This window comes from Podarcis raffonei, chromosome 12 (genome assembly GCF_027172205.1).
Source record: "Podarcis raffonei isolate rPodRaf1 chromosome 12, rPodRaf1.pri, whole genome shotgun sequence".
Lineage (NCBI taxonomy): Eukaryota > Metazoa > Chordata > Lepidosauria > Squamata > Lacertidae > Podarcis > Podarcis raffonei.
The window spans coordinates 41,274,220-41,298,368 of record NC_070613.1 but is presented as its reverse complement, the minus strand read 5'-3'; the positions used below and the strand labels follow the sequence as shown (position 1 = coordinate 41,298,368).

The window sequence follows — 24,149 nt, the reverse complement described above, 5'->3', positions numbered from 1 at the left end:
AGATTTGCATGAGGAGTTCTTGGATGTGTCAGAATCGCCATTAATGCCCATGGAAGTAGACAGACTTCCCCAAAATTGTGTGCAAGTTGATCTCCTCCATTTAAATTAATAGTAAAGCAATTCTGGTTTGGAGTACACCTGGGTACAACCTGGATCATTTACACATGGGCAAGATTGCTGGGATGAAAAGAACTAAAGTGTTTTGGACTACGTAAGTCCTTTATAAATTTTATAAATTATTTGGAATATATACAGGCAACTCGCAATTTACATGGGGGTTATGTTCCAAGGCACTGCGAGTTTATGTGAAATCGCATATATTCGAAACACCATTGAAAAAGCCTGCAAACACCTCGTGCTGTTCTGTTCTGAAATTAAACTGTAATTAAAAACTCTCACACAGATCTATTCTAACTTTTAAAGAAGCTTCTTTGGACTAGCTCATTTATAATAAAAAAGCAGAAAGTACAGCACCTGCAAATCAATGATTTTAATACAGTTTTGATATGAGCCTCTTGACAATTGTCTTATGTTGTGCTGTCTGTGTTATGTTCCAAATGGATCAAGTATACACACTTCTCTTTGATTTGGACTTCCATTTGACAAACAGTTGCAGTGTCCTTTGAAAATGTGCTTTGGTAGCAGTCAGATGACAAGTCCTGGGAGTGCATCTTCAAAGAGTATCCTTTTTACAGGGAGTCCCCTGAAAGCTGTAGAGAGGGGAGGAAATCCTCCCCAAAATGGAGAAATTTCCCTCCTGTAGAGAAAGCTGTTTGTTTTCAAAGTGCTGGAGGATGGTGGAAGATTATTCCAATATTTGATAATTGGAGATTGTTTGGAGGAATAGTTGATGACATTATTGGACTTAGCTGAGATGGCAACGTTAGCTTATTTAATTAGAGAAAAATTACTATGGACATTTATTAAGGATTGCAAACTTCTTATGCACTTTTTATCTGAAAGAGAAAATGAACAGGGATAGCCTAACTACTGTTGTCTATGCTCTGGTGACCTCAGGGTTAGATTACTGCAATGTGTTATACATAGGGCTGCCTCTGGAGGCGGTTCAGAAACTTCAGCTAGTGGCCTAGTTGCTCACCGGGACAAGACAGTTTGAGCATATTACACCAATCCTGGTCTGACTGCACTGGCTACCAATTAGTTTCTGGGCCCAATTCGAAGTACTGGTTTTGAACCATAAAGCCTTAAATGGCTCAGGACTGCAATGCCTCAAGGACTGCCTCTTTCCATAGGAACCTACCTGGACCCTGAGACATAGCTGTCAACTTTCAGATTTGAAAATAAGGGATCAGCAGCCTCGAAAATAAGGGATCAGCAGCCTCACCTGTCCCGGGGACAGTCTATGGGATATCTAACAATCCGGGATAGCAGCGGGAAGCAGCGGGAAACGGCACTGGAATAAGGGAATTTCCTGCAAAAAGAGGGAAGGTTGACAGCTATGCCCTGAGATAATCTTCTGAGCCCTCCTTCATGTGCCCCCTCCTTGAGAAGTCCGGAGAGTGGCAACATGAGAACGGGGCCTTCTCTGCAGTGGCTCCCCATCTATGGAATGCTCTCCCTAGGGAAGTTAACCTGGCACCTTCATTACACACCTTTAGGCGCCAGGCAAAAATGTTCCTTTTAAACCAGGCCGTTGGTTGAACTGATTTACATCCTATGCCCTTTTTAAATGTGTTTTTTTTTTGGGGGGGGGCTATTGGGTTGCTGTTTTATTTTTATCAGGTATTTTGTTGTTTTATATCTTGATTCTATTATGTGAACCACTTGGAGACCCCTGGGTATAGGGCGGTATATCAATTCAATCAACAACAACAACAATAACAACTTGTAATACCTGGATTTGAAGACTGGGGGAAAATGGCTTATAGAAAATAGAGTAAAGGTAAAGGAAAGGGACCCATGACCATTAGGTCCAGTCGTGGCCGACTCTGGGGTTGCGGCGCTCATCTCGCTTTATTGGCCAAGGGTGCTGGCGTCCGGCTTCCGGGTCATGTGGCCAGCATGACTAAGCCGCTTCTGGCAAACCAGAGCAGCGCACGGAAACGCCGTTTACCTTCCCGCCAGAGCGGTACCTATTTATCTACTTGCACTTTGATGTGCTTTCGAACTGCTAGGTTGGCAGGAGCAGGGACCGAGCAACGGGAGCTCACCCCGTCACAGGGATTTGAACCGCTGACCTTCTGATCGGCAAGCCCTAGGCTCTGCGGTTTAACCCACAGCGCCACCTGTGTCCCTTAGAATATAGAATAGTTGAATGTTAATGCGTGAATACTATGTTTAGCTGACAGACAGAGAATTGGAAGTCTTTTTATCTTTTTCCACTGTCCAGGCAAAAAGTCTGTAGGGGGGTCAGGACAGCAGGCCTTTGATGTGTCTTCTCTACCTTGAGCTTCCTTGCTGAGCAAGAAGGTTGGGATGGAGTTGGCAGAAAGAAGGACGTTTCATTTGGGAGCAGTGCTCGCCTACACAATTTATGCCCGCAAGTGCTCTTTGGAGTACACAGCGAGGGATTGAATTGTACCCAGATTTGGAACTGTCATGTGGAATAGTTTGGTTTTGATCCCGTGGAAGACGCTGGAGAATATGTTCTCCCTGGCGTGAGTTTTTTTAAAAAATGAGCAAGGGACACAGATTGCGGCACACTGTTGAAGGTATTGGACAACTAGACGCTCTTTATAATGGAACGCAATGTCTCCAAACCAGTTTATTGGAGGACAAGCATGGCTAGTCTTGACTTTGGCTCTCATGAATAATGGTATAAAAGGCGCTTGTATAAGAGAAACTATAAACATCCTTGGCATGAAATTACCTGGTAGTTTTTCCTTGCTGTAGTCTATTTGTTTTTCTTGTTTATTGCTTAGAATTGCTTAACCACACTGATTGCTAACAACGCTGAGGTAAAGTGTACAAAAACGATGGCTCCAGTGGTACATGATGGAGAATAGTGTTAGAGTGGAGCAGCAATGTATCTGGGACCGTTGCATAAACGCAGCAATTCCAAATTGTGCAGTTTTGCGTCATTCAAGGCTTTGCATGACTTGAACTGGGGACAAAAGGGTAGGGAGGATTGGATGTGTGATGCGGACACTACACAAAATCCTAACTGATTATTTAGGGCCGATATGAGGACTCTCATGGGCAGGATATAAATAATAAATTATTATTATTATTACAGTGGAACCTCTGTTTTCAAGCGTCTAGGAAGCCGAATGTTTCAAAACCCGAATGCCGGAAACCCGGAAGCACTGTATTTTTCGCTCCATAAGACGCACCTGACCATAAGACGCACGTAGTTTTTAGAGGAGGAAAACAAGAAAAATATTCTGAACGAAACAGTGGATGTATGATTTTTGTGGGTCATGCTGTGGCCACAGACATATGATTTGACTGTGAGTTTGGGGTAGCCCGATGCAAAAATCCTGAGGATCCATGTGGACCTGTGCTTTGTAACCATATTTTTGCGCCATTGCAGCCCCACGAAACAGTGGGTGTGTGATTTTTTGGTGCAGGCTATAGCCATGGACATGCTATGTGATCTGATGGTACATTTGGGGTGACCCAATGCTAAAATCCTGAGGATTCATGTGCTTTTACCTCCTCCCTTCCAGGCAGCCTCCTTTATCACTAGTGTCCCTTATCTCCCTCCCGATCGCTTGCTGCTCAGCTGCTCAGCGGCTTTCTTTCAACACCCCCTTCCCTCTTTCTAAAAAAAGAAAAAAAAAGCACGATCTGCTTTTCGCCCCTGGGCAATTCGGCTCCAGGGACCACACATTTGCTCGATAAGACGCACAGAAATTTTCCCCTTTTTTAAGTAGGGAAAAAGTGCATCTTATGGAGCAAAAAATGCGGTAAGTGCTTCCGTTTTCGAACGCACTTCCGGGGCACGTTTTTAAATTTTCTTAATGGAAATTGACAATAGCCCTTTGTGCCTCGGTTTTTGAATGTTTCGGAAGTCCAATTCCTGAACGGATTATGTTTGACGACCAAGGGTCCAGTGTATTATTATTATTATTATTATTATTATTATTATTACAACTTCAGTTAATCCCAAACTGAGTCCTGGTTATCATGGCCTATAGCTCAGAAAGCCCCAATGAACATCTGAATATTGTTGGGATCTTACTCCCATCTTCTCCGGCCAACATGGCTAACCATCCAGGATACTGGGACTTGTACACCTTCAACATCTAGAGGGGCATTGGTTCCTTGCCCCTGCCTTACCACGTGATGGAATACAAAGGCATAATCCTGAAACCGTCAGGCAATGCAAGGGACCCTTCTGTCATCAAGACGTATGTGCCCATCTAGTGCAAGGGGAAGGGGGGAAAGAATGGTGATGTGGGAAACTGAGGGAAAGGCCTGCATAGCAAATAGCAGCTTGATAACAGGCCTCGGTCCAGTATACCTGAAGGAGCGCTTCCACCCCCATCGTTCAGCCCGGACACTGAGATCCAGTGCTGAGGGCCTTCTGATGGTTCCCTCACTGTGAGAAGCCAAGTTACAGGGAACCAGGCAGAGGGCCTTCATGGTAGTGGCACCCGCCCTGTGGAACGCCCTCCCACCAGATGTCAAAGAGAAGAACAACAACCAGACTTTTAGAAGACATCTGAAGGCAGCCCTGTTTAGGGAAGCTTTTAATGTTTAACAGACCATTGCATTTTAATACTTTGTTGGAAACCGCCCAGGGTGGCTGGGGAGACCCAGCCAGATGGGCGGGGTATAAATAATAAATTATTATTATAATAGGACCAGCTAGGAATAGTATGCTTCGTAGTTTACAATGCAGGTTCTAGTAGTAGAGCAACAGTCCTTTGCAGGAACCGTTAAATTCAGAATGCATGTATGCTACGTGTCGAAAAACCGCTTTGAGCGTAAGTAACTTCTGCTGCTATTACTAATTACAGCCTTTACAGGGCAAACTACACATGAAGGGCAATTTTATGATTCTTTAGATTTTCCCCCTCCCTGGGAAAAGCAATGTATGTACCGGTATGTTTGCTTGTGTGATTTGAATATCCTTTGCTCACAGTTTCAGCCTCTTGCAGCTGCTTTTTGTTTGTTTGTTTTGGGGGGTGTGTGTTTTTTTTAAGCACAGGGAGGAAAAACTGTAGAAGTGCCTAACTAAACAAAAACAGTTCCTGCTCTGTGGCATTTACATTCTGAATATTAGGCAGTTTTCGTAGTGCTTTGAGTGAGTGATAGCTCTGAGTTAGATCCGCTTTTGTGACACATCCCCGGTCTCTTAGAAATCAGATCATTTTAGAGGCTGGAGGTAGACTCCTAAAGATTGAATAATCTACAAAGATAATACTGCAAGGCTTTCATGTTTTCATAGAAATTATGAAAATAGAGATGAGTGTGGATTAAAGTAATATGAGATCAAGATTTCATTAGATCTCTGGTTCTTATTTCTGAAAGACGCCTATTTAATATTTGTGTATTACTCATCCTCCAGCATAGCTAAGCTCAGGTGAATTTTCCTCATGTTTCATTCAGCAAAAAAAGTTACCTTTATAAAAAACAACAACTTGGATTAAAGAGGACCATCTTTTTTTAAAAAAAAATATTTAATCGTTTTTTCAGTACAAACATCAACCACAAAAGACACATACAACAAAAACCATAATAACAATAATAACACAATTTGACAATTCAGATTTGAATACACTGATATACCTATGACTACACCTTTTTTAACAATATTTTCCCACCTCTCTCTCCTCCCTCTGCTTCCCACCACTATCCGCCTTATCTCTTAAATATTTGTTCCAGATATCTTCATATTTATCCATTTTGCGTTGACATGCAATTTGTTCGTATGTAGCTAATCTGTCCATATTATCAATCCATGTGCTCAATGGAATCTTTTTGCGGCTGTTCCAATTCATCAAAACAAGTTTTTTTGCTTCTAATATAGCACAGTACATCCAATTTTTTGACACCTTGAAATCTCCCACGTTTCCAGAATATAATTTAGAATTAAATTCAGTTCCCCTAAATAACAATTTATTTTTATTACTCTTGCTATAAATATCCTCAGCTCGCACCAAAATGATCTTATCATCGGGCAGTTAATCAACATATGTACTAAGTTCGCATTTTTACTTCCATATCTCCAGCATTTGTCTTTACTTGTTATTTTCTTCTGGTATAGTTCTGCTGGAGTCCGAATATTATTTTCTGTTGCATAAGTCTTAGTCTTAGATCCATAGAGGCTATTTCTGTTGATTTTATACTTGACTCCCAAATATCATTTGTTATCTGTACCCCTAACTCTTCACTCCATTTTTGTCTATCATATTCTAAATCATATTTCCCCCGTTGAGTAGGGTTTTATATAGTGCAAATGTAAAGTTTTTCGTTTTTGTTGCAGAGATTAAATATTGTAGCAGCATGGATGTTTCTGATGCTGCTATAGCATCAGGGCCAAACTGCCTTTCCATCTTCAGCTTTGCTTTTTTGGGTACTTGGCCGACTATCTAGAGCGGGAAACTCATTTTACTGCATCAAAGATAAAGGAAGAACTATAATGAGATACATTTTTGAATTTCATTTGTTCTGATAAGTGGAGTCCAGAGGTACCAGGCATCTCACTTTCCCACATATCATTGGTTCTGCTGTATTTTAACTAGAATCCAATCTTTTTCATAGAGTGTAGTTGTCAGTTCAGATTGGAATAATCTGCAGTACAAGTCTGCCCCAGACTTGTCATCGCTGCTGTCTTGTGACAAATAAGGCTCTTAAGAGAAGGTGCCAGATTCATATTATGAGAAGCAGAAAGTGTAGTAGAGAGGAAAAATGATATTAGCATTGCAGCTTACATAATAGAAATAGGAAGGTTTCACTGTGGATTGTATTAATGTTACTAAACGCTTCTCTACAAATAATTATAAAAATAACAACAACAACAACAACAACAACAACAACAACAACAACAACAACTTTGGGATTTCTTTGGGGTGTGCTGGAATTCCAGGGCATTGTCCCTTAGTGAATAGCCTATGTTGATCAATGTTATGGTACTTGCAAGGAAGTACTAGTGCAGGCATAGGCAAATTCGGCCCTCCAGATGTTTTGGGACTACAACTCCCATCATCCCTAGCTAACAGGACCAGTGGTCAGGGATGATGGGAATTGTAGTCCCAAAGCATCTGGAGGTCAGAGTTTGCCTATGCCTGGACTAGTGCAAGAATCCTACAGTACCAGTTGGGTTTCTGTCCAGTTGGCTTTGAGTGTTGTGCTATGTGCGTTCCCATAATGAAGAATTCTTCTAGCATTCTGTATAGAGTAGAAGTTTAGACTAGTTACAGTCGTATTATAACAATTAATTATATTAATTAACACTTATTAGCTCCAACTTGGAGAAAACTGTAGTTGTACCCAGTTATTTTTTTAGATCAAAATCTCAAAAAAAAAAAAAAAGATAAGGAAAAGGAAAAAGAGTTTTTATTTCGAAGTTAGTCACAACAGGTTTTATCTGCAATGGGAACAGGAGTTGCAACTCTTGAAACACAACATTCTAGGGCCTGTGAGAGACAAAGGGGAACAGATTTGTGGGAGTGGGATATGGAGTCCAGCAGTAAAGGAATAGAGTCCATGTTCCTCAGGCAATGTACCTCCAACAATAAGGAAAATAGAAAATGCTATTTCCAGGGATTGCATGTTCTTGCATGTCCCATGCCGTTGAGAAGTACATCCATCCATAATATTAGGTCAACAGTAATATTAAGCCAACAGTAATAACACAATCCAAACTCGAATTCTTACAGAAGCACAAAGCAACAATTAAAAGTGCATAATTCAAAACGGTTATCCCAGCCAATCCAAGACAATCAGTGAATCCAATGTAGAGAACTCAAAACTCACACAGTGGGTTGGTTGAGCTGCAGACTTCAGGTCATATTTCAGTATGTATTATACGGTCAGGAAATTAAATATCTAGCAGAGTTACCATCTCCCCCCCTCGCCCATCCCGTACAGTGCTTTCACACATATAGCATTATGAGTTTGTGGGTGCCAGACTTCTAATCCTTATAATCCCAGCAACTGTTAAAATGTAAATCAAGCTAGCTTCCTCATGAGGTGATCACCTGGGAGTTGGACCATTAAGAGAAATAAAGGACAGGTAAGGGGGCATTTGGACAGAGGAAAGGGGGCTCTGTGGCAGATGGCAAATAGGTGGGGCCCTCCCTCCCTCTCTTACGTAGTTAGTAAGATAAAACAGCAGTACTCTTGTGTTTTGCTGCTATGTCAGCTAGAAGCTGGGTGCAAAAAAAGGCTGGACAGGCAGAGAGAAAGCTATGACTGATTTCTGCTTGAATCTGAGGCTGTGGCTATGGGAGAAACAAGGCCCTTTGGGGGTGTTGATGTTGTGTACCCCTCCATCATAAGCTCAGGTTGTATATATGTGTAAATAAACCATATAACCTAAAGACACCACCGTCTGTGCTGTGCCAAAAGGAAACACAAACCTGAAACCCCTGGAATCTCACACCACTGGGACAACAATGGTCTTGATTTATATTTTTAAATCTAACCCTCTCCAGTCTGTGAAACATAAATATTCCACCACTGACAAATCCTTTGGTAATTGCCCAAAGAGAATGAAGTAAACATAGGGATATGTTTGTTAAGCACCCTAATTTGCATGTTTTCAGTGCTCCAGCATCACGCTGTTGAGTAATGTTCAGCTTGTTATTCACTATAAATCCTAACATCCTTTTTTCGAAAATGCCATTACCTTGCCTGTAATCCTCCCTGTTCGCTTTTGCTTTTTAGTTAGTTAGGTTTCCCACCCCCTCCCTTTCTGGTGCATTTCCATGTGTCCTTGTTAAATTTTATTTGATAGCTTATGTAGAACATTTAACATGCCTGCAGTTGGAACACCGTCATAACGGCAAATCTGCGTATTTTAAGTTACTCCCCACATATTCATAAAAAGATGGATCAGAACAAAAGTTCAATATTCTTCTCTCGTAGCGGTTAACCAGATGTTTAGCAGCACATGAACACAACAGCGCTTTCTCTAAAAACTAAACAAAAGCAAAACCCACTTCATTGTTGCAGTTTGATCTCATCCATTACCATTTGTTTACTTTAATAAGCAAAACAAAACAGTTATATCTCTATATTATTGTAGTTCCTTGTAAAGCTTTATTGGGGGTTAATGGCTTGTTTTTGTTTTTATTTTTTATGTATTTTTATTTTGTGATTTTTATGTTGTGAACTGCCCTGAAACCTGTGGGTATAGGACAATTGATTGATTGATTGATTGATTGATTGATTGCATAAGAAAGAAAGAAAGAAAGAAAGAAAGAAAGAAAGAAAGACGTCATCAATCTTGGCCTATGATTGTTCTGATATTCGGTGGTAGGGGCAAAGCTTTGGAATGTGAGGAGTTCAAAAACCAGCTTGCCAAGTTCATAAACCTCACCCCAAACAATTCTAAATAAAGTCCAAACTACTTTGATCAACTTGTTTAGCTTGAAATGCTATAAAATAGCCCCCATCACAATCTCTCTCTGATATCCTCTTCTGTTTCCTTATTCAAAATTTAACTAGCGGTGAGAAAGAGATCCTGTCTTGGGACTTCCATAAACTTCTCCACTAGGCCCGAGTGCTGCTGTGCATTGCTTTTGCCAGACATTTTGCACGGTCCCTGGCAACTCCTATAGTTCCTCTGTTAATCTCTCCATCGCACCATAGATCTGAGATTTCATTTACCGTCTTGTACCCCACCACAACCTGTTTCTGTCACCAAGTGTAGGTTGAGGAAAAGAAACGGGCTGGTTGGTACCATAGAGGCTAAAGTTAAGGCTCTGTCAGGCTTGTTTGTGCTCTTGATGGCATAATTAGGACTGCAACGGGTTCCAAATTGAAAGGATAAAAACAGACTACTTACAAATTTTGCAATTACTTGTCTCATTACATGGGTTTGGTGTATGTTTCCCGCTTGTAACGTTGCACTGAACATCTTGGAATTTGTAATTCCACCTTTGGTTTTACATTTCCCCATTAGTAAGTTCCCTCGTATCTACACGCTCGTCTCCTGCAATTACCAAGCTCGTTCTTCCTTGGGTATGGCTTGCAAAGTGTTTTTTTGCATTACTACTTTCAGTAGTTGCCAGACCTCTGCATTTTCACTTTGCGTAACGTGTACACTCCAAAAATGCACTCTGAATGTGGCAGCTGAATTTATTTATTTATTGGGTGGGGGAGGGCGAGTATTCTCAATCCTGATCACACATTGAGGTAATGCAGAGAATAACTCTTCCTTTCAGGTGACTTGCCTCCAGACCAGTTGCTTAAAGCTGCTGTCAGCCATCTAGCAACATATAGGCAGACGGACTGGCACACTGGAAAAAAATGGATGCATATATTCAGAGGGGAAGCATGAGACTGTGGTCTTACCCATATGAGAAAGCCAAGGTGTAGTTTGAGCTATTTATGGTGTATTGAAGGACTATTACGTTTGTCTACTCCATGGGTAGGCAGACGAAGGCCCAGGGGCCGGATCCGGCCCAATCGCCTTCTAAATCCGGCCTGGGAACGGTCCGGGAATCAGCATGTTTTTACATGAGTAGAATGTGTGCTTTTGTTTAAAATGCATCTCTGGGTTATTTGTGGGGCATAGGAATTTGTTCATCCCCCCCAAAAAAAATAGTCCGGCCCCCCACAAGGTCTGAGGGACAGTGGACCGGCCCCCTGCTGAAAAAGTTTGCTGACCACTGGTCTACTCCTTTACCCCCAAAATCCCATGCATGCTGTCTTGGCTTTTAATCAGTATAAGCTAGTGCAGAGTGAGTAAATGTGCTTTTTAGCCTTTTATTTAACAACTTTACTAGTTGCTGCAGACGGCCAGGAATTTCATGCAAGAATTTCTCTCTCTCTCTCTCTCTCTCTCTCTCTCTCTCTCTCTCTCTCTCTCCCCTAATTTATTCGCCACTTCATTTGTTTCTGTGCTAGCCACAGAGGAAGAAAAATCCCTTCCTCTGTGACCAGTATGAAAACCAAGCAGGCTACTGGAAAACCGTCCGATTGCTTCATAGAAGGACTGTTGTTTGATGCTTGCTGGAACCAGCACAGAACTGCAGCTTACTAGCCTCTTAACAGGTCTGTAGTTTTGTTTCTGGTTGGCTACTTACCTGTGTGGGCTGGTTTGTAAGACGGTGCTATATAGACAGCACACAAGGACAGATCTTCAGCAATATATAATAGTTTGTTTGTGGCCTTTTGGGTAGTCATCCTCGTCAAGAAAAGATGTGCACACATGCATGTTATTTCTTTCTGTGGCTAATAGTTTCTGGGAGGGATTTAAGTTTGAAATTATGGATGGGGGGAAAGAGGCAACCTCTCCTCCCTTCCCAGTGCCCCAGTAGCTCTACTGCTACTTTTGGAAGAAGAAAACTATGTAGTGTGTCCAAACATGGAATTCCACCGGAAAGCATAGTTGGCCCTGGGCACAGGCCTCTCAGACCCCATAGAGGGCAGGCCGGCATAATGGAAGCTGTGTGAAAAATGGATGTTACTAGGCTTCAGATTCTTTTTATATATACAGTGGTACCTTGGTTCTTGAACTGCTTAGTTGTCGAACAAATCGGCTCCCGAACGCCGAAAACCCAAAAGTAAGTGTTCCGGTTTTCGAACATTTTTCAGAATGTCCAACATGTCTTCTGCTCAAATGCAGAAAGCTCCTGCAGCCAATCGGAAGCTGCGCCTTGGTTTTCGAACGGTTTCAGAAGTCGAACGGACTTCTGGAACGGATTAAGTTCGAGAACCAAGGTACCACTGTGTGTGTGTGTGTGTGTGTGTGTGTGTGTGTATTTATTCTGTTTTACAATTTAAAGTACTCATTTTTACATCCTTAAGATATCAGTGACTTCCTTTCTTCTCTTTTCGTTATTCATTTTACATATCATAAATCCCCGCATATTTTACAGAAACTATACCATTCAGTATTCCATTATTACATCCATAATAACTTGTTTACACTGTTGAATTTATCTTTATGCTTCCAGTGTTTTCAGCTGTACACAATTATTTCCCATATATTCAATAAACGTTTTCCAATCTTCTTTAAACATATGTTCTTCTTGTTGTCTTATTCTGTATGTTAAGTCTGCAAGCTGGGCATATTCTGCCGCAGTAGTGGCATACATAAATAAACTATTTTGACACCAAGGCTTCAGATTCTTCAGCATGAGATCTAGAATTCTACAGTAGGAAAAAATGGAATTCTGTGGGGACTGGGGATAAATTGCGAAAGAATCATCCCTGCCAAGGGGCGAGGATAGTGAGGGAGAACCTGACCACATTTTCTCCACCACAGAGCATGGCACAGTATGCACCTCTGCATCAAAAATACCATACAATATAACTTTTTAAAAATCAGTAAAAAATGCTATAACAGAAAAGGTGACAAAATATCTAGATATCGTCTTCTCCCTTCCCTTAAACAATTCCATTAAAAGTATATCAGATTGAACTTTTAAAACAGGCTTAAACTTCAGCACACACATCAATTGATCCAGTAAGGTTTTCCTCCCTGATAAGTTTGTGTCTGAATGAAAATTCGTATGTGCAGAATCCTCAGAATGAAGATACATGTCTTGGGCCGTAATGAAACACAAATGTTCTTTTCTGCTTTCTCCTGTCAATGAATCACTTTGTTCTAGATGTGCTGATTCATCTAAGCCTCTGACTGACATTGGTAATAACCCGGAAGGTGGCAGACTTCAGATTCAACTGTTGGGTCTTTTGTGTACCCACTAGAATTGATACTCGGTGCCTTGATTCAGTTGTGCGGAGGGGCGGGAGACGACTACGATTCTTATTCTGTACAAACTGTAAACTGATGGGCCTTTATTACTTCCAGGCTTGTCTGAATTATCAAGCAGCAGCTGCTTCACCTCTCCTCAGGAGAATGCAGGCATTTGGTTAAATGAATTACTACCACTTCTCACACTCTCAGATAAAGGATGCCTTTCACTTCTGACAGCCAAATAACAGTTGCTGATGCACAATCTTCTTCGCAGAAGAACTGAAGCTGGCAGAATTTCTCTCTCTTACAATGGATACGTAATTTACGTTCGGTTAAACTATTTTTGCGTCGATGAATTATTTTTACTCCATTAAGGATTATGTGAAATGGCTCATTTCTGTGCTTGACCCACTCAGTCCTCCTAACAGGAAAGGTTGGATTTACAACGGAGTTAGAATGTGAGGTTCGTCTGTGAAACATAGGTGCTCTGAAAATAGCTTTATTTTAAGGTAGTGTTAGAAACTCAGGTATACAAGCTAGGTGCCAAATGGCTTCTTAAACCAGTGTTACAGTCACCAAAACAGAATGCCTAGTTGCCATTTTGGGGCCAGAAGAGCTCAAAAGTTGTATTGTTCAATACGGCTCTTTGGTTACTGAGATTCATTCTGATAGTGCAGATGCAATATCATGGATAGAATTCAGAAGAAGAAGAAGAAGAAGAAGAAGAGGAGGAGGAGGAGGAGTTTGGATTTGATATCCCGCTTTATCACTACCCTAAGGAGTCTCAAAGTGGCTAACATTCTCCTTTCCCTTCCTCCTCCACAACAAACACTCTGTGAAGTGAGTGAGGCTGAGAGACTTCAGAGAAGTGTGACTTTCCCAAGGTCACCCAGCAGCTGCATGTGGAGGAGCAGGGAAGTGAACCCGGTTCCCCAGATTACGAGACTACCGCTCTTAACCACTACACCACACTGGCTCTCAGAATGCATTGCTAGTGTGTGAAAACAGTTCAGAACAAATGATCCCTAGGCAAGCACCTCTAGATGATCGCAAATGGCCAATAGCCAAGTGCAAAATGTGTCTGGTGAATTTCAAATGCTGTTTTAAGGATAGGGGTGTGGGGGGGGAGGGAGGACTTGGCTAAATTGGCAAAGAAAAATCGCTTTATATGCGTTGTTTGTGCATTCTAACGCTATGGCACCAGATGGCGCTGTGGAGTTCTGTTTTTGCCAACCCGATTTCTCATACGAAGTTTGCAGCGCGGTTAAACAAAACGCTTCTTTGATGTGTATAGATCCAGCCAGAGAGAGAAATAACTGTAAGCAGAAGGGCAGTTGCAAATGGACTTCATTTGGGGAACAGCCTTATGGCAGTAAGAACATGGTCTCCTTTCTTCTCCAGTCATCTATATGTGATGTGAAGAAAGAAAGAAGCTAGGCCTAGTAAAAAAGAATTGTCCTCCAGAAAGGCCTTCATCTTGTTCTGTGACCTTCCACCAGGATGCCAGATGGAGCCTTCTTGATAAAAATTCTACATTTGTAGAATTCCCTTCCAGTTTGCCTCCAAAGGATTATTTTGGGGCAGCTGCTTAAGACTCTTTTATTGCTGTGGATTTATTTTGGTGGCTTATTTTAAGTGCTTCTAGTTTGCTTTTCTTGCCGTTTTAATGATTGTGCAAACCTTAGAATGCTTTTAAGGATTTTATCTGTTTTGTTACCGTTGTTTGGCCGTGCTATGCTATTCTTACAATGTCTACTGTCCTGAAATCCAGATTGGCGTAGAAATATTTTATGCAAATTATTTTTTTTTAAAAAAAATATTATAAATCACAATGGGACCTTTTTAAACGCCAAGAGGCAGTAAATAAATAACTGGCTATTTTCTTCCATACTAGGCCAGAATTCTGTGTGACAGAAATGCCACTGTTCACAGCTCCCTCCAACCTATTTGTGTTTGAGGGGAATATATATATATATATATATATATATATAATAGTTGAATGTAATTCAGTTTATACGTTATTTTTCAAATGACTGAGTCCACCTGAATGGTTTTCCCTGTTGTTGGCCCTTGACCCAGATGGCTACTTCCATTGCTGTCACGATAGCTCTAGCAAAAGTATGTTGTGTTGGCCTAGAGTGTGATAGATTAGTTATGTAAACTGATATATCCTTACTACACCTGCCCTAGTACCTTCAATTGCTGTTATATTTGAATGATCTAGGAGATTTTTGAGTCAGGTGCAGCACAGTTTGACTGTTCATTGCCACTGTCGGCACTATCATACCCTCCAACTTTTCTCTGGTGAAAATAGGGACGTCCTACTCGATCATCATCATCATGTTGTTGTTGTTGTTGATGTTGTTACCCCACCCATCTGACTGTGTTGCCTCAACTACTCTGGACGGCATCTTTCATATATAAAAACGTAATAGAACATCAAACATTAAAATACTTCCCTATACAGGGCTGCCTTCAGATGTCCTGTAAAGGTTGTGTAGTTACTTATCTCCTTAGCTCAGGGATTGGATAACTCCAAACCCTCCATCGTTTCTCTGATGAAGATAGGCGCTGTGGGTTAAACCACAGAGCCTAGGGCTTGCCGATCAGAAGGTTGGCGGTTTGAATCCCCGCAACGGGGTGAGCTCCTGTTGCTCGGTCCCTGCCCCTGCCAACCTAGCAGTTCAAAAGCACGAAGTGCAAGTAGATAAATAGGTACCGCTCTGGCGGGAAGGTAAATGGCATTTCCGTGCGCTGCTCTGGTTCGCCAGAAGCAGCTTAGTCATGCTGACCACATGAGCAGGAAGCTGTACGCTGGCTCCCTCGGCCAATAAAGCAAGATGAGCGCCGCAACCCTAGAGTTGTCTGGGAGTGGACCTAATGGTCAGGGCTCCATTTACCTTTAAGGAAAAGTGAGGCATTCCGGGATCAAAACAGAAACCAGGATGGCTTCTGTAAATCCGGGACTGTCCCTGGAAAATATTGGAGGGTCTGCAATATTCCAGAGGTTTCATGCTAGTTGATAGGACTCTTGCCTATGTACAGTTGGCTATAAGTTCCACCATGCAAAAGTCAGAGGTTTCTACGTAAGCGTCTCTCTCCATCCAGGACAGATAGAGGCAATCTGGCCATTCAATGACAGCCAGGCAAAAGGGGGGGGGGAGGGAATCCCACTGAGAGATGTGAATTGTGAGCTTGACAGTGAGGCCTGGACAGCTGCATTTTCTCCTTAGGCCCTAGGTTTCCAACCCCTCCTCTAGATAGTCTGCCCGCATCTTTATGGCCGCTGCTTTTTTTGCATGCTAGAAAACCTGTTGCTCTTGACACATTTAATCTGATGTCCTGTCTAGTTTCTCTAACCTATGGCCTGAAACTTGTGGCGTCCTGCTACTTAGCACAGTTTGTGTGAGAAAATAGCCGCATTGTTTCTCGTCCTGTGAAAACAGAAATAAAAACATCCTTTCTTCATCCCCGACTGTAATGCAGTTAGACTTGAAACCTATCGAGAGAAGAGTCTGCATTGACATTGCCAAACCATTGCGTTTCTGTGTAGCGATCGGAATCTTTTGCACCAGATTTGTTTTTGTTTCTTAATTGATCCATGTCAACTCTGAGTCTCATGACTGAATTCTTGTCTTGCGGCACCCTGATGACTAACAAATGTATTATTGTGGCATGTGCTAGGGCAAATGCTCTCAGCCTGGCATGCATGCATGTGTGCATGTGTGCAAACACACACACACACACAGAGAGATATTGGACTACAACACCCCTCATTCCTGACCATTTGCCATGCTGCCTGAGGTTGTTGGGAGTTGTAGTCCGTCACAGCTGGAGGGCAACAATCTGAGGAAAGCTGAGCTGCTGTAACTGAATACAGTGGTACCTTGGTTCTCAAACGCCTTGGTATTCAAATACAGTGGTACCTTGGGTTAAGTACTTAATTCGCTCCGGAGGTCCATACTTAACCTGAAACTGTTCTTAACCTGAAGCACCACTTTAGCTAATGGGGCCTCCTGCTGTTGCCGCATCACCGGAGCACGATTTCTGTTCTCATCCTGAAGCAAAGTTCTTAACCTGAAGCACTATTTCTGGGTTAGTGGAGTGTGTAACCTGAAGCATATGTAACCCGAGGTACCACTGTACTTAATTCGTCCTGGAGGTCCGTTCTTAAGCTGAAACTGTTCTTAACCTGAAGCACCACTTTAGCTAATGGGGCCTCCTGCTGCCGCCGCATCACCGGAGCACGATTTCTGTTCTCATCCGAGGTACCGCTGTAGCTTGGAACCCAAACACTGCAAACCTGGAAGTAAGTGTTCCGGTTTGTGAACTGTTTTCGGAAGCCAAACGTGTTCCATTTTGAGTGTCATGCTTCCGATTTGAGTGCCACACTTCCGTTTTGAGTGTTAACGCTGAGGTCTGTCGGTTTTTGCTGTTTATTTTGCGTTTTTGTTTTTGCGGCTCTTTTCTTTTGTTTTTGTGGCTGCGTGGAACCCAGTTCAGCTACTGATTGATTGTGTGACTGCAGTACATTGTTTATTGCTTTCATTTTATGGATCAATGGTCTCGTTAGATAGTAAAATTCATGTTAAATTGCTGTTTTAGTGGTTGTTTTTAAAAGTCTGGAACGGATTAATCCATTTTGCATTCCTTTCTTTTTTAAAAAAATAAATTTTATTTTAAAAGGTTTTAACATGCATTATTATTTGCATTACTACACAAACAATCTCAATACCTTTACAGGGTTCTTCAAACCCCTGGACTTCCCCCCACCTTCTCCCCAGTTTCCAATAGTTACCTCTTCTGCTACTACAGCGGCAAGAATGTTACTTGCCCCAAAATGGAAAGAAGCAGAAGTCCCAGTAAAGGAAGAATGGATACAAAAACTCATGGAATATGCAGAAATGGCGAAACTTACCGGAAGAATAAGAAATCAAGATAACAATTTTTTAAATAAAAGAATGGAAATGGTTTATTGAATATTAACAGATAAATTGCAAACAGATAAAAATGTTGTCAGGATTATTGTAATAACCCGCAGTTCTATAAGAGTATATATTTAAAGAAGATGAATAAACGAGCAAATTAAGTTAATTTGGATATACAGAAGATATTAAAAACAAATTTAAGGAACCACAGAAAGTGGTGGAAGTCAAGTTTTGAAATGTCAAAATGGTTGTAAAGTTAGTGAAATGTATAAAATTAGTGAAATGTATAAACTTGAAAAGTATAAATAAATAAATACATAAATAAAAAGAATTACAGTGGTACCTCGGGTTACATACGCTTCAGGTTACAGACTCCACTAACCCAGAAATAGTGCTTCAGGTTAAGAACTGTGCTTCAGGATGAGAACAGAAATCGTGCTCCGGCAGCGCAGCAGCAGCAGGAGGCCCCATTAGCTAAAGTGGTGCTTCAGGTTAAGAACAGTTTCAGGTTAAGAACGGACCTCCGGAACGAATTAAGTACTTAACCTGAGGTACCACTGTAGTCTATGTTCCATTGGATTGTGATGTGATTAAAAATAAATAAATCCCTCATTTGTTAGTTTTTAACCACAGAGAAAACTGTCCCTTTGGTATTTAGTTTTTAAAAGTTACTTTTGAAAATTAAATATAAAAGTGCTGGAGTATATAGAATTTCATTACTTTATTTTATTTTTTATTAATGTGTGAACTTCCACTTCGGTTCTTATACTGTATGACCAGGTGTATATACTGATAGACATCTCACTATGACGATGATAAATTTGAGTGATGTCAAGTAAAATACAGTCCAGACTTGGCGGATTAGATCTTCATTCTGATCAGTAGAACTTTCCGGTGAGCAACTGGTACAATCATGTCTTCTGAGTTCATCCCTCAGTATGTCTGCTCACAGTTTCTAGGCGCATACTGTCTGTGAGATAAGCATTTGCTGATTCATTCTATTTTTATTTTTATATTTATCCTCAGATGCTAAGAACAGAAGACCTGTGATCCCTGTGTCTGCGCATATATTTGAAAACAGATATGGTTTCTGTCATCCTCCTGCTCAATCTCGTCTCTCATTTATGGGCTCGTTCTAAGGTCAGTTTTTACAGTGTTTAAATTCTGTTAAATGTTTTGGAAGAAAGGCAAGGCAAGACTCACAAATGCAAGGTAATGTTTTCCTCCAGAGAAAACAGATGCCCTCTTCTGAAATAAACTTTTCAAAATGTTGTGCAGAGCGACAGAAGGCAGCAGTGTTAATTTTTTTCTAAAGGATTGTATAAATGAAGGAGTTCGCTAGGCCTTGACTAGAGTTGCACGCATAGCAGAATGACAGAGAGTCCCTACTTTATTCGGTGCAGGGAGATTCCATAGAGTCCTGTGCCCCATTGTTTCAATGCTGCCGGAGCCAGGACAAAAGAGGCAGATAAGCAGGTTGTTGGGGAGAGGAATATGATACAGGCAGCGTGGATAAAAATCAATGATTAAAATAAATAAAAATCAGATATTTTTTAAAAAAAATTAAATCAGATTTTTAAATATTTAAATCAGATTTTTAAAATGCACTGGGAAACAAACAAACAAAAGAGTGTGAGTTGCTTTAATGCAGAGTGGATAAAAAGCAATGATTTTTTTAAAAAATAAGATTTTTTAAAATTTAAATTGAATTTTTAAAATAAAATGCTTTTGGAGGGAAAAAATTCTAAAGATAGTTTTCTATTTAAGTTACATTATAGTCCAAAGGCTATTCATCAGGAAATAAGGATTTGTTTCAAGTTTTTCATGAAATTGTTTAACCACATCAGTTAACCAACATGGATACGTATGCTATAATGTTATTGTTTTAGTTAAATAAATTGTTTAAATTTCTATTTAGGAAATGATTATTTTTCTCCTTCCAATAAAGTACAGCAGAAAAGTCGTCCAACTATAAACAGTTAACTTCTTAAACCTCACAATAACTTCATAATTATTGGTCCATGTATTTCTAATAGTATAACCAAAACAGTAATTTTTGATTTAACTGTAAAAACTACTCTGAAAATTTATTATTCCAAAAATGAAACCTTCATCTGGTTGTAAATATTAAGATGATACCAGCAAGAATGAGTCTTTCTGTTAAAAAAATGATTTAAATCAAGTCTTACTGACTAGTGATTTAAATTGTTATTTAAATCGATTTGATTTAAATCAAATCCACCCTGTATGTTGTTGTTGTTGTTTAGTTGTTTAGTCGTGTCCACCTCTTCTTGACCCCATGGATCAGAGCACACCAGGCACTCCTGTCTTCCACTGCCTCCCACAGTTTGGTCAAACTCATGTTTGTAGCTTCGAGAACACTGTCCACCCATCTTGCCCTCTGTCGTCCCCTTCTCTTTGTGCCCTCAATCTTTCCCAACATCAGCGTCTTTTCCAGGGAGTCTTCTCTTCTCATGAGGTGGCCAGAGTATTGGAGCCTCAGCTTCAGGAAGTGTCCTTCCAGTGAGCACTCGGGGCTGATTTCCTTAAGAATGGATAGGTTGGATCTTCTTGCAGTCCATGGGACTCTCAAGAGTCTCCTCCAACACCATAATTCAAAAGCATCAATTCTTCGGCAATCAGCCTTCTTTATGGTCCAGCTCTCACTTCCATACATCACTACCGGGAAAACCATAGTTTTAACTATACGGACCTTTGTTGGCAAGGTGATATTTGTTTTTTAAGATGCTGTCTAGGTTTGTCATTGCCCTTCTCCCAAGAAGCAGGCGTCTTTTAATTTCGTGGCTGCTGTCACCATCTGCAGTGATCATGGAGCCCAAGAAAGAAAATCTCTCACTGCCTCCATTACTTCCCCTTCTATTTGCCAGGAGGTGATGGGACCAGTGGCCATGGTCTTCGTTTTTTTGATGTTGAGCTTCAGACCATATTTTGCGCTCTCCTCTTTCACCCTCATTAAAAGGTTCTTTAATTCCTCCTCACTTGTACATGATGCAAAGTGGATAGAGATAATTTTGTTCTCCCTACTAGAACCCGGGCTCTGCATATTCCTCCTTCTCCTCAAACTTTCTCTACCGAGTTAGTTTTTTTTAAAAATGTAGTCTTAAGTCACGTTTCCCATCATCATTTTACTTTCCTATAACAGAAGTGATAAGAATATGGACAGACTTTGAGCAATTGGAAGAACAGAGTTACCCAAAAACCCCTAAGCGCTGTGTCCTGTGTCACTGGAAAGATTTTGTGAAGCATTTATATAGCCACATCTACAACTTAACATCTAAACACTTTCACAAAAGGCCTAGGTAGAGAATCTGATAAAAGTTGCTCTTTTCTTAAAAATAAAGTGTGCATATCTTTCTGTAACAAATATTTAAGACACGGGCTTGTGGTTTTAGAATGTAACTTCAGAACTATTATTGTTTATCAGATTTATTGCACTTCATTCATTTTTTTATTGCTATCATTTATTATACTTTATCCTATCTTCCATTCAGGGAGCTTTTGAGGTAAGTCAGCCTGCGAGAGAGGAAAAACTAAAGTCAGCTTTGTAGCCAAGTGGGGATTTGAACGTGAGTGACCCCAGTCCTAACCTGATATGCTAAAACATTGATTTTCTAAGCCTTCCTCCTATCATTCGTCATGAGATCTGGAAGACACTCAGAGCTGGTCTTGCTGTTAGGTAGAGTACAATGAAAATTAAATTGTTACAGTGGTGCCCCGCAAGACGAATGCCTCGCTAAACGAAAAACCCGCAAGACGAAAGGGTTTTCCGATTTTTAGCGGCTTCGCAAGACGAATTTCCCTATGGGCTTGCTTCGCAAGACGAAAGCCCATAGGGAAATCTCCGGGGACAGCGGGGAAGCGCAGCGCGCCTTCTTCTCTGTTCCCGGACCTGTCCTGAAGGCTTGCGGTGGGAGGTCCAGGAACAGAGGAGAAGGCACGCAGCGCTTCTCCTCTGTTCCCGGGGCTTGCGGTGGGAGGAGGGTTTTTCCTCCCCACCGCCAACAGTCCTGCAGGGCTCCCCAAGCTGCGGATGTCTGCCCGGCGCGAGGGGCGCTCTGAAGCAGAGCGCCCCTCGCACGGGGCAGCAGGCTGCTATCCGCAGCTTGGAGAGCCCTGCGGGGAACTCCTGCAGGGCTCCCCAAGCTGCAGATGTCTGCCCCGCGCGAGGGGCGCTGTGCTTAAGAGCGCCCCTCGCGCGGGGCAGCAGGCTGCTATCCGCAGCTTGGAGAGCCCTGCGGGGAACTCCTGCAGGGCTCCCCAAGCTGCAGATGTCTGCCCCGCGCGAGGGGCACTCTGCTTAAGAGCGCCCCTCGCGCTGGGCAGCAGGCTGCTATCCGCAGCCTAGGCAGCCCTGCGGGAACTCTTCTGAAGGCTGGCGGCGGGAGAAGGGCTTTTCTTCCCACCGCCAGCCTTCAGAAGGCTGTTCTGAAGGCTGGCGGTGGGGAGAAAAGTCCTTCTCCCCACGCCAGCCTTCAGAAGAGGTCCGGGGACAGACTGTCCCCGGACCTGGTCTGAAGGCGGTCTCCATAGGAACGCATTAATTGATTTTCAATGCATTCCTATGGGAAACCGTGCTTCGCAAAACGAAAAACTCGCAAGAAGAAAAAACTTGCGGAACGAATTAATTTCGTCTTGCGAGGCACCACTGTATTTAGTGTATTTTTAGGCTGAGCAGCAAGGCGCTTATGGGATTTTCTGCTTTAAGTGCCAAAATAATTTGGCCAGCCTTGGGTGTTGGGTCTTCGGTGTGTGTCTGGCATTTGCTGGTGAAGGCACACGTGAGTGAAAAACTTACAGATGAAGAGAAAACAGATGCCAAATGTCCACCACACCAAATACAATAGCCTCAATGTCAGTTTGATGGCCTCAAGGGCATTTGCCTGAGCAGGTGGTTGATAAACTGCTGAATAACACCTGTCTGGGTTCACATTAAAAAAAAAAACTTAATTAAGAAGATATTTTGTACTATTTTAAAAAGTATTTAGTCACTCATCTCTCTGTCAATATAGCAAGCAACACAGAATGCGGTTGTGAGGTAAGGAGCAGTTAGCATTTGGGTCAGTTTTAATGTGAAAAAATGTAAATCTATGCTGACACCGAGTTAAGCCCAACATTTACCCAAATTGCTAGTTCCTGTGCACGGAGACGTACATAATTTTCTGAAGATTTTAAAAATTAATTAAGTAAGGGTGAGCTTACATGGATATGCTCATCACAGGATGACTGTAAGATCAAGCAATGACTTTAGGCTGGTTGACACAATTTTACATTTCATGAATGCATAGATGAGGAAGCAGAATCCTGTCTGTCTGTCTGTCTGTCTGTCTATCTATCTATCTATCTATCTATCTATCTATCATCTATCTATCTATCTCTGAACTGGCATGGGAAAAAGCTGGATCTTTCCATCATACAGAAAGAGCCTTAGGTGCATAGAAGTCTTATGCATAAGCTTCTGTTAGCAGTTCTACTGAACATGCAGAGGTTGGGTCTCCTTGTGACCCTAACGTTGCTTAATTGTTGTTGTTGGCACCGGTCTGTCTCGAGAGGCAATGGAGTGCGCTTCTGGGGGTGAAGTCAGACTGCTGTGTTCGCTGCACCAAAGTGGCCTCCCTTGGGTGCATGCCTGGGCAGTCTGTATGGAAGTCTGGGGAGGTGTATGGAGGCAGTGTGTATGGCAGGGGTAGGCAACCTAAGGCCCGTGGGCCACAAGCGGCTCACGGGGGTCGTTTAACCGGCCCCTGAGCCACCCCCAAACTGAGCCGCCTGCTTGGCGAGTCCTTGCATGCTGTGCTAAACTGGTGCAGTGCACCGTGAAGACTCGCTTCTGCAGCGCCGAAAATCACATCTACGCAGACGCAGGAAATTGTGTCTGCTCAGACACAGATGCCGGAAATCACCAGTGTGTGCAATCCGGCCCACAGAGGAATCTCTGCTGGAACGAACCGGCCCAGGCAAGGTAAACCTTGCTGACCCCTGGTGTATGTGCTGCCAAGATGACAAGACCCACACACACACACACCCCGGCTCTGTGTCGCTGATATGGTCCAAAGGAAAGCAGAGCAATACTGCAGGTGTTGCCAGAAGGAAGCATAAGGCTAAACCAAGTGAGGGTAGCTGATGGGTCTCAAACCCTTGGTGAGTTAGGGATGATAGGAGTTGTAGTCCAAAAAGAGACCCAATCTAGTCCAACCCCCTGCAATGCGGGAATATGGAGCTGTCCATACAGGAATCGAACCTACAGCCTTGGTTTTATCAGCGCCACACTCTAAGCGATAAATCTAAAAGAGCTTCTCTTACTGAGTTGAAAATATTGGAACAGAGAAAGAGAATGTAGAGTGAAGCAGAAATGTCTCAGATCCCAGGAACTGTATTCTTAGAGTCTGACTCAGCTTCCCTCTCCTCCATCCTACTCTAGA

The 24,149-nt window shown here is 42.0% G+C and overlaps 1 protein-coding gene across 3 annotated transcripts in view; it reads left to right on the top strand.

Moving 5' to 3' along the window:
* THRB (thyroid hormone receptor beta) overlaps positions 1 to 24,149 on the top strand; it is a 179,263-nt gene that overhangs the window by 44,742 nt on the left and 110,372 nt on the right. For all 3 annotated transcript variants that reach the window (XM_053409988.1, XM_053409989.1, XM_053409987.1), the window contains exon 2: positions 18,736 to 18,849. The gene's annotated coding sequence lies outside the window, so the exon portion shown is untranslated. The remainder of the gene's footprint in view (positions 1 to 18,735; positions 18,850 to 24,149) is intronic.